A 10,104-nucleotide genomic window follows, 5' to 3' on the forward strand; every position below is an offset into this window, starting at 1 on the left:
TCACTAATGCATCCACTATTTCTGCGGCCAATTCCTTAAGTACTCTGGGATGCAACTTATCTGGCCCTGGGGATTTATCGCCCTTTAAATACCTCATCATCTCCTTGCTAAAGAAATGTCCTTTAATTCTGAGGTCCTAGACCCTCCACTTGTGGAAACATCCTCTCCACATCCACTCTATCCAGGTCTTTTGCTGGGGATAAACAATCAACAACAAATGAGAGAAAAAAACACATTTCAAGTAAGGATGCAGTTTGGAGAACTGCAGCCCTTGGTGCTGGAGCTCATGAATTTGGGAGATCCTGTGAGCATTACCCTATTAGGTTGAAGATTATTATTGTCACTGGTACCGAGGCACATGGAAACGGTTCCTAATGCATCCTATCCAATCAAGTCAAATAGATTTTTAGAGTAATACAGCAAGGAAACAGGCTTTTGGCCCAATTTGCGGTTGGTGCCCCTTCTAGACTAGTCCCACCTCTCCGCATTTGGCCCATACCCCTCTAAACCTTACCTCTCTCACCTACCTCTGGCAACCTGTCCCATACACCACCACCATCTGTGTGAAAATATTGCCCCTCAGGTTCCAATTAAATCTTTTAACTTACACCTTTAACCTCTGTCCTCTGGTTCTTGATTCCCCTACTCTGGGTAAGAGACTCTGCATTCACCCTATCTATTCCCCTTGTAATCCATACACGCCTTGAAAGGATCAAAGATTCAATTCAATGATACTTGTACATGTACCTAAGTACAGTGAAATGCTTTGTTTTGTATATAACCCGGTAAAATAATGTAGCAGACCACACCTAGGCAATAAGCAAGTGTCGCCATGTTTTGGTGCCAACAAAAGTTTACCGAACAGTCCTCTACTGCCTGCCGCTCCACGTGGCAGCAAGCTCCTACCCCACTGGGTCCCCCTTGATTCTCAACAAGTTATCTCATTCTCTATGACGTCCCTCCACGCTCACCGACAACCCTCCTCGCTCTCCCATGGCCCTCCTTGCTCTCCCGACGGCCCTCATCTCTCCCATGGCCCTCCTTGCTCTCCCGACGGCTCTCCTCGCTCTCTGACAACCCTCCCTCTCTCTCCCACGGCCCTCCTTGCTCTCCCGACGACCCTCATCTCTCCCACGGCCGTCCTCGCTCTCTGACAACCCTCCTCTCTCTCCCACGGCCCTCCTCGCTCTTCGATGGCCCACCTCGCTCTCAGTGATTACTTGCATGTTCCTCCTCGCTCTCCGATGGCCCTTCTCACCTTCTGGCCTTCCTCGCTCTCCGACTGCCCTCCTCACACTTCGATGGCATTCCTTGCTCTCGACGGTTGCTTGCGGGTCCCTCCTCACTCTCCAATGGCCCACTTCGCTCTCGGTGGTTCCTTGTGGGACCCTCCTCAATCTCCGGCGCTCCTTGCTTTCAGCAGTTGGTCTTGGGTCTCCCCTCGCACTCGCGGGTCCTGTCAGTGTCTGTGGTGGTCGAGCCAGGCCTACTGGAGGTCTTGGCCCCACTTGCCACATCCTCTTGTGTTCTAAGGAATAAAGTTCTAGCCTGCTCAACCTCTCCCTGTAGCTCAGGCCCTAGAGTCCTGGCAACATCATCATCAATCTCTGCACTCATTCCAGCTTAACAAATGCTCTTGCAGCAAGGTGATCAAAACTGAACACAATACTCCAAATGCGACCATACCAACGTATTTTGGTAGTGGCCGTGTTGAGGTGAAGCGCTATGTGGAGAAAAGGGCATCTTGAGGCTTTGATCTGTCAGATCTAGAGCAGCAGCAAGTATGAAGTTTCACGAGGATTTGTGAGTTAGGCAAAGGAGACAGGATGCAGGATCATGCGATGTGCTGCAGCTGCATGATGTGGAGGCTGCTGGAAACCTTGGTCAATCCTGGTGACCACATCTGCAGCAAATGCTGATTGGTTGAAGAACAGACAAAGTGAATGACCTGGAGTCTGAGCTTCAAAAGCTGAGGCACATCAAGATTCAAGATAGATTTAATAGTCTACATCAGACATCAGAGACGGGGAGAATTACCTGAACGCTGTGTTTCTGGAGGCAGTTATGCCTGCTAGAGTAACTTCTTCCAAGGTGGCCCGTGGTGATGCAGAGGGTGTGACTGCTAGTGAGGCAGGCAGGGGAACAGAGGTGAGGACTGTAGGAAGGATGAGCACCTGACCAGGGCACCGTGGTTCAGTGGGCCATTTGAGAGGGAACAGGGAAGAAAAATGTTGTAGTCATTGGGGATAGCATAGAGTGATACAGTGTGAAAACAGGCCCGTCGGCCCAACTCGCCCACACCAGCCAACAATGTTCCAGCAACACCAGTTCTACTTGCCTGCGCTTGGTCAATACCCATCCAAACCTGTCCTATCCATATACCTCTCTAACTGTTTCTTAAAACGATGGGATAGTCCCAGCCTCAACTACCTCCTCTGGCAGCTTGTTCCATACACCCACCACCCTTTGTGTGAAAAGGTTACCTCTCGGATTCCTATTAACTCTTTTCCCCCTCATTTTGAACCTATGTCCTCTGGTCCTCGATTCCCCTACTCTGGGCAAGAAACTTCATCTACCCCGATCTATTCCTTTCAAAACAGGAATGTAATCCTGAGGCTCTATAAGGCACTGGTCAAGCCGCATTTGGAATGTTATAAGGAATTTTGGGCACCATATCTAGGGAAGGATGTGCTGGCTCTGGAGTAGGTCCAGATGAGGTTTCAAGAATGATTCCAGGAATGATTGGGTTAACATATGAGAGTTTAACGGCACTGGACCTGTACTTGCTGGAGTTTAGAAGTATGAAGTTTCCACTAGTTGGAGAGTCTAGGACCAAAGGCCATCGCCTCAAAATAAAATGATGTACCTTTAGAAAGGCAATGAGCAGGAATTTCTTTAGTCAGAGAGTGGTGAATCTGGAATTCATTGCCATTTTAAGGCGGAGATTGATAGATTCTTGATTAGTATGGGTGTCAGAGGAGTTATGGGAAAAAGGCAGGTGAATAGAGTTTGAGAGGGAAAAATTAGATCAGCCATGATTGAATGGCAGAGTAGACTTGATAGGCCAAATGGCCTAATTCTGCTCCTATAACATGCTATTTTCAAGGAACAATATAAGGCACTACTGGACCCCTTTACTCTGCAACACTCCCTGCGGCCCGACCAATCACATTATGTACATTGAAACATGGAATTGCAGATGCTTGTTATAAAAAAATACATAATGTTGGAGTAACTCAGTGGGTCAGGCAGCATCTGTTGACAAGATGCTCAGATGATGTTTTGGGTCAGGTGGGGAGTAGGACATTTCTCAGATTGATTGGGGGGTGAGGCCTGAGCTGGAAGAGTCGAGGGGCAGGACAAAGCCTGGCAAACTGAGCGGAGGTGTTGGGCGAAATGCAAGGCAAGCCTGCGCTTGGTCTCACCGATGTAGAGAAGTTGACACCTGGAACAGCGGATGCAGTAGTCGTGTTTTGGATGGGCAGATGATTAGACAAACGAGAGAAAGAAAGAAGAAAAGTGTGAGATAAAGTAGTAGAGTTGATAATTGTGAAGTCAGAGGAAGGGATATAGGGAGGAGGGGGAAACTAGTTACAAGTCCATGTGGGACTAATAGCGCAAATAGTTTAGATGGGGTGGAAATTGTAAAATGTGTTCAGGAGAGATTCCTCTGGCGATATGTAGAGGATTCACAAACAGGAGTGGGCAACTTTTGATCCTTCTAGGGAAATTGGGAGGGGCAAGTGGATGAAGTGTTCGTGGATGAGCCTTTTAGGACTAGCAACCACTGTAGTTATGGATAGAGATAAGGTGGGCCCACGAGTTAAAATTCTAAAATGGGGTCAAGGCCACGCTGAAGGTATATGACTGGAACTCGCTCAGGTTGGTTGGAGTAGGTTGTTTGAAGGAAGGGGAATGTCAGGAAAATGGGATGTTTTATAAGTGTTCTGAAGAGAGTCCAGGGTATGCATGTTCCTGTTAGAGTGAAGGGCAAGATAGGTGAGCGTAAGGAAGCTTGGATGTCGAGGAAAATTGAGGCTCTGGTCAAGAATAAGAAGGAGGCATGAGGCAGGTACATACAGCTGGGATCAAGTGTTTCTATGGAGGAGTTTCAGGAACTGAGGAGCAAGCAAGAAAAGGAAATCAGGAAGGCAAAAAGGGGACCGGAGATAGCTCTGGAAAAAGCATTAAGGATAACCCTAAGAAATGGTATAAGTACTTAAAGGGATAAAGGGTAACCAGAGAGAGAGTCAGGATAGACTCCAGAGAGATTCCCCTCAGGAATCAAAGCAGTCAACTCTGTGTGGACATGGGCAAAGTCCTCTGTGAGTATTTATTCTCTGTTATTACCCTGGGGAAAGACATAATTGAATGGCAGAATCAACTTGATGGGCCAAATGATCTATCTCTGCTCCCAGAACTTATGAACATGCCATTTTCAAGGAACTATGTACCTGGCAAGATAAGCAAGTTTGCAGATGACACCAAAGATAGTGAAAATGGTTGTCAAAAATTACAGCAGATCTTTATCAGTTGGGCAGGTTGGCTGACGAATGATTAATGGAATTTAATACAGAGAAGTGTGAGGTTTTGCATTTTGGCAAGTGTAACATGAGCAGGATGCACACAGTAAATGGTAGGGCTCTGGGGAGTGTTGTAGATCAGGGATCTAGGAGTGCAGGTGCATGGTTGCTTGAAAGTGGCATCACGTATATAGGGTGGTCAAAAAGCCTATCGGCACTGGCCTTCATCAGTCAGAGTATTGAGTATTGCAGGAAACATGTTCCCGATGTTGGGGGAGTCCAGAACCAGGGGCCACAGTTTAAGAATAAGGGGTAAGCCATTTAGAACGGAGATGAGGAAACACTTTTTCTCACAGAGAGGTGTGAGTATGGAATTCTCTGCCTCCGAGGCGGTGGGGGCAGATTCTCTGGATACTTTCAAGAGAGAGCTGGATAGGGCTCTTAAAGATAGCGGAGTCAGGGGATATGGGGAAAAGGCAGGAACGGGGTACTGATTGGGGATGATTAGCCATGATCACATTGCATGGCGGTGCTGGCTCGAAGGGCCGAATGGCCTACTCCTGCACCTATTGTCTATTGTCTATTGAGTATAGATGTTGGGAAGTGATGTTGCAGTTATATGAGATGTAGGTGAGGCCACATTTATAGTATTGTGTTCAGTTTTGGCTCCCACGTTATTGGAAAGATGTCAAGCTGGGAAGAATGCAGAGAAGATTTACAGGGATGTTGCTAGATTTGAGGACCTGACCTATAGGGAGAAGTTCAACAGGCAAGGACTTTATTCCTTGGAGTGCAGGAGGATGAGGAGTGATTCTATAGAGGTGTACAAAATCATACGAGGAATAGATCGGGTAAACATTTCTTCCCCAATGTTGGGGAAACAAGAACCAAACGCAGGAAGGTTGGAATAGTGTAGATGGGCATGTTCGTTGGCATGGGCAAGTTGGGCCAAAGGTCCTCTGCTTCCACGCTGTGTGACTGACACAGGTAAAAGGTGTCAGTAGGTTGGACAGTTAGAGTACAATATTTGTTGTTCGTACCGTTGGTTGTAAGCAAAGATACTAGAGGAGCTACCCAAGCAGAATATGATTAAGAAAGAACTGCAGATGCTGGAAAAATCGACGGTAGACACTGGAGAAACTCAGCGGGATGTCGTAATATCCGGAAAAGTCCTCATACCCGGGTATGTCGCCAGATCCGGAAAAGTCCTCATACCCGGGTATGTCGCCAGGAAAAGTCCTCATACCCGGGTATTTCGCCAGATCCGGAAAAGTCCTCATACCCGGGTATGTCGCCAGATCCGGAAAAGTCCTCATACCCGGGTATGTCGCCAGATCCGGAAAAGTCCTCATACCCTGGTATGTCGCCAGATCGGGAAAAGTCCTCATACCCGGGTATGTCGCCAGATCCAGAAAAGTCCTCATACCCGGGTATGTCGCCAGAATCCGGAAAAGTCCTCATACCGGGTCGCCAGATCCGGAAAAGGAAAAGTCCTCATACCCGGGTATGTCGCCAGATCCGGAAAAGTCCTCATACCCGGGTATGTCGCCAGATCCGGAAAAGTCCTCATACCCGGGTATGTCGCCAGATCCGGAAAAGTCCTCATACCCGGGTATGTCGCCAGATCCGGAAAAGTCCTCATACCCGGGTATGTCGCCAGATCCGGAAAAGTCCTCATACCCGGGTATGTCGCCAGATCCGGAAAAGTCCTCATACCCGGGTATGTCGCCAGATCCGGAAAAGTCCTCATACCCGGGTATGTCGCCAGATCCAGAAAAGTCCTCATACCTGGGTATGTCGCCAGATCCGGAAAAGTCCTCATACCCGGGTATGTCGCCAGATCGGGAAAAGTCCTCATACCCGGGTATGTCGTCAGATCCGGAAAAGTCCTCATACCCGGGTATGTCGCTCATCATCCGGAAAAGTCCTCATACCCGGGTATGTCGCCAGATCCAGAAAAGTCCTCATACCCGGGTATGTCGCCAGATCCGGAAAAGTCCTCATACCCGGGTATGTCACCAGATCCGGAAAAGTCCTCATACCTGGGTATGTCGCCAGATCCGGAAAAGTCCTCATACCCGGGTATGGCGACATACCTGGGTATGAGGACTTTTCCGGATCTGGCGACATACCCGGGTATGAGGACTTTTCCCGATCTGGCGACATACCCGGGTATGAGGACTTTTCCGGATCTGGCGACATACCAGGGTATGAGGACTTTTCCGGATCTGGCGACATACCCGGGTATGAGGACTTTTCCGGATCTGGCGACATACCCGGGTATGAGGACTTTTCCCGATCTGGCGACATACCCGGGTATGAGGACTTTTCCGGATCTGGCGACATACCCGGGTATGAGGACTTTTCCCGATCTGGCGACATACCCGGGTATGAGGACTTTTCTGGATCTGGCGACGACATACCCGGGTATGAGGACTTTTCCGGATCTGGCGACATACCCGGGTATGAGGACATTTCTGGATCTGGCGACATACCCGGGTATGAGGACTTTTCTGGATCTGGCGACATACCCGGGTATGAGGACTTTTCTGGATCTGGCGACATACCCGGGTATGAGGACTTTTCCGGATCTGGCGACATACCCGGGTATGAGGACTTTTCCGGATCTGGCGATATACCCGGGTATGAGGACTTTTCCAGATCTGGCGACATACCCGGGTATGAGGACTTTTCCGGATCTGGCGACATACCCGGGTATGAGGACTTTTCCGGATCTGGCGACATACCCGGGTATGAGGACTTTTCCGGATCTGGTGACATACCCGGGTATGAGGACTTTTCCGGATCTGGCGACATACCCGGGTATGAGGACTTTTCCGGATCTGGCGACATACCCGGGTATGAGGACTTTTCCGGATCTGGCGACATACCCGGGTATGAGGACTTTTCCCGATCTGGCGACATACCCGGGTATGAGGAGTTTTCCGGATCTGGCGACATACCCGGGTATGAGGACTTTTCCGGATATGGCGACATACCCGGGTATGAGGACTTTTCCGGATCTGGCGACATACCCGGGTATGAGGACTTTTCCGGATCTGGCGACATACATACCCGGGTATGAGGACTTTTCCGGATCTGGCGACATACCCGGGTATGAGGACTTTTCCAGGATCTGGCGACATACCCGGGTATGAGGACTTTTCCGGATCTGGCGACATACCCGGGTATGAGGACTTTTCAGGATCTGGCGACATACCCGGGTATGAGGACTTTTCCGGATCTGGCGACATACCCGGGTATGAGGACTTTTCCGGATCTGGCGACATACCCGGGTATGAGGACTTTTCCCGATCTGGCGACATACCCGGGTATGAGGACTTTTCCGGATCTGGCGACATACCTGGGTATGAGGACTTTTCCGGATCTGGCGACATACCCGGGTATGAGGACATTTCCGGATCTGGCGACATACCCGGGTATGAGGACTTTTCCGGATCTGGCGACATACCCGGGTATGAGGACTTTTCCGGATCTGGCGACATACCCGGGTATGAGGACTTTTCCGGATCTGGCGACATACCCGGGTATGAGGACTTTTCCGGATCTGGCGACATACCCGGGTATGAGGACTTTTCCGGATCTGGCGACATACCCGGGTATGAGGACTTTTCCGGATCTGGCGACATACCCGGGTATGAGGACTTTTCCGGATCTGGCGACATACCCGGGTATGAGGACTTTTCCGGATCTGGCGACATACCCGGGTATGAGGACTTTTCCGGATCTGGCGACATACCCGGGTATGAGGACTTTTCCGGATCTGGCGACATACCCGGGTATGAGGACTTTTCCAGATCTGGCGACATACCCGGGTATGAGGACTTTTTCCGGATCTGGCGCCATACCCTGGGTATGAGGACTTTTCCGGATCTGGCGACATACCCGGGTATGAGAATACTTTTCCGGATCTGGCGACATACCCGGGTATGAGGACTTTTCCGGATCTGGCGACATACCCGGGTATGAGGACTTTTCCGGATCTGGCGACATACCCGGGTATGAGGACTTTTCCGGATCTGGCGACATACCCGGGTATGAGGACTTTTCCGGATCTGGCGACATACCCGGGTAGGAGGGACACCGGATCTGGCGACATACCCGGGTATGAGGACTTTTCCGGATCTGGCGACATACCCGGGTATGAGGACTTTTCCGGATCTGGCGACATACCCGGGTATGAGGACTTTTCCGGATCTGGCGACATACCCGGGTATGAGGACTTTTCCGGATCTGGCGACATACCCGGGTATGAGTCAGTTTTTTGCGCTGTCTGGCGACATACCCGGGTATGAGGACTTTTCCGGATCTGGCGACATACCCGGGTATGAGGACTTTTCCGGATCTGGCGACATACCCGGGTATGAGGACTTTTCCGGATCTGGCGACATACCCGGGTATGAGGACTTTTCCGGATCTGGCGACATACCCGGGTATGAGGACTTTTCCGGATCTGGCGACATACCCGGGTATGAGGACTTTTCCGGATCTGGCGACATACCCGGGTATGAGGACTTTTCCGGATCTGGCGAACATACCCGGGTATGAGGACTTTTCCGGATCTGGCGACATACCCGGGTATGAGGACTTTTCCGGATCTGGCGACATACCCGGGTATGAGGACTTTTCCCGATCTGGCGACATACCCGGGTATGAGGACTTTTCCGGATCTGGCGACATACCCGGGTATGAGGACTTTTCCGGATCTGGCGACATACCCGGGTATGAGGACTTTTCCGGATCTGGCGACATACCCGGGTATGAGGACTTTTCCGGATCTGGCGACATACCCGGGTATGAGGACTTTTCCGGATCTGGCGACATACCCGGGTATGAGGACTTTTCCGGATCTGGCGACATACCCGGGTATGAGGACTTTTCCGGATCTGGCGACATACCCGGGTATGAGGACTTTTCCGGATCTGGCGACATACCCGGGTATGAGGACTTTTCCGGATCTGGCGACATACCCGGGTATGAGGACTTTTCCGGATCTGGCGACATACCCGGGTATGAGGACTTTTCCGGATCTGGCGACATACCCGGGTATGAGGACTTTTCCGGATCTGGCGACATACCCGGGTATGAGGACTTTTCCGGATCTGGCGACATACCCGGGTATGAGGACTTTTTCGGATCTGGCGACATACCCGGGTATGAGGACTTTTCCGGATCTGGCGACATACCCGGGTATGAGGACTTTTCCGGATCTGGCGACATACCCGGGTATGAGGACTTTTCCGGATCTGGCGACATACCCGGGTATGAGGACTTTTTCGGATCTGGCGACATACCCGGGTATGAGGACTTTTCCGGATCTGGCGACATACCCGGGTATGTATGAGGACTTTTCCGGATCTGGCGACATACCCGGGTATGAGGACTTTTCCGGATCTGGCGACATACCCGGGTATGAGGACTTTTCCCGATCTGGCGACATACCCGGGTATGAGGACTTTTCCGGATCTGGCGACATACCCGGGTATGAGGACTTTTCCGGATCTGGCGACATACCCGGGTATGAGGACTTTTCCGGATCTGGCGACATACCCGGGTATGA

The sequence above is a fragment of the Leucoraja erinacea genome, chromosome 8, assembly GCF_028641065.1.
Source record: "Leucoraja erinacea ecotype New England chromosome 8, Leri_hhj_1, whole genome shotgun sequence".
Taxonomy (NCBI): domain Eukaryota; kingdom Metazoa; phylum Chordata; class Chondrichthyes; order Rajiformes; family Rajidae; genus Leucoraja; species Leucoraja erinaceus.